The sequence below is a fragment of the Echinops telfairi genome, unplaced genomic scaffold (genome assembly GCF_000313985.2).
Source record: "Echinops telfairi isolate 266 unplaced genomic scaffold, ASM31398v2 ScPeMD7_2;HRSCAF=8, whole genome shotgun sequence".
NCBI classification, from domain to species: domain Eukaryota; kingdom Metazoa; phylum Chordata; class Mammalia; order Afrosoricida; family Tenrecidae; genus Echinops; species Echinops telfairi.
The window spans coordinates 3,737,601-3,738,973 of NW_022103898.1; positions in this window are offsets into that span (position 1 = coordinate 3,737,601).

Here is a 1,373-nt window from a genome sequence, read left to right on the forward strand (position 1 = left end):
ACTGGCACACTCTTCCAGCCCTCTAGGCGTTCCCTCATAATCCACAGGGTTCCCACAGGCTCATTCCTGAAGTAGATCACCAGGCCTTTCTTCCCAGTCTCTGTCTGGAAGCTGTGCAGAAACCCATTCAGATACTCTGCCAGTCCTGGGTACCACTGGCAGCACTCCCAGCATCACGGCAGCATGCAAGTCACTGTGATCTGACACTCTGGTCCGTGGGTGGTGGTCTGCTAACCAGGAGGTCAGCAGTTCTAAACCACCAGCCCCTCTAAGGGAGAAAGACAGAGCTTTCTACTCCCGTAGAGAGCTACAGTCTCAGGAACCCACAGGGGCAGTTCTACCTGTCCTATCCGGTCTCCACGAGGCAAAATCCACGCAATGGTTTTGGTTTAGCGGGTGTTGACTTGGGTGAATGGCAGACTGTGGTCGGTGGCCGTCATGCACCTGTGTGGAAGTGGGGGGTGGAGTGCAGCCTGTCCATCAGGTCATAGCTGATGTTGCCTCCTCAGGGGTGTGGCTTTCTTATAAGAGAGACACTGGGAACTTCTCCCTCCTCTCTTGCCCTTTCTCTCCCTCCTTGCTGGAACTTTCTGTCTCCCTCCAGGGGTGGCCCCAGGTGGGCCACTGACCCCGGAGCAAACTTGGGAGGTGTTGGTACCCTGCCTTGTTCCCGCAGAACCTGAGTCCATGAGACTGAGCCTCCACCGGGCTGGCATCTCCCTGCATCCCACGCGGCTTTCCTGCATTACCGCCTGCAGCTTCATGAGTCTGAAGACAGAGGGACTTATGAACTAACATTGGACGTATGGGATGGAGCTGGGCTGGGCTGGGACGCCTTCTTGCGATGAGATTACTTCTGGATATCAAGCTTGTTCTTATATGGAGATGAGTGTCACTGGCTTAGTTTCTCTAGACAGCCCAGCCTGACTCATGGTCCACGGGGGAGGTAGGGAGGGGGCGGACGGATGACTGGGTCAGGCACAACTTACTCCTTAATGTATATATTGAGATAATGAAACAAAACATATAGATTTTATATAAGCACTATGTCCAGAATATTCCTTAGCAGCAAGAATGGCGAGACTTCATCTTAACATACCTTGGACATGTGGCCAGGAGAGACCAGTCCCTGGAGGAGGACATCATGCTTGGTGAAGTGGAGGGGCAGTGACTAAGAGGAAGGCCCTCCGGGAGATGGACAGACACAGTGGCTGCAACAATGGGCTTGGACACCGGAACCATGTGAGTGTGGCCCAGGACCAGGCGGTATTTCGTTTTGTTGTTCACGGGGTCCGGTCAGAACCGACTTGTGGTAGTTACATGATCTGGTGTCAATTTGGGACTTGAGAGGATTAAGAGTGAAGGGATGGAGT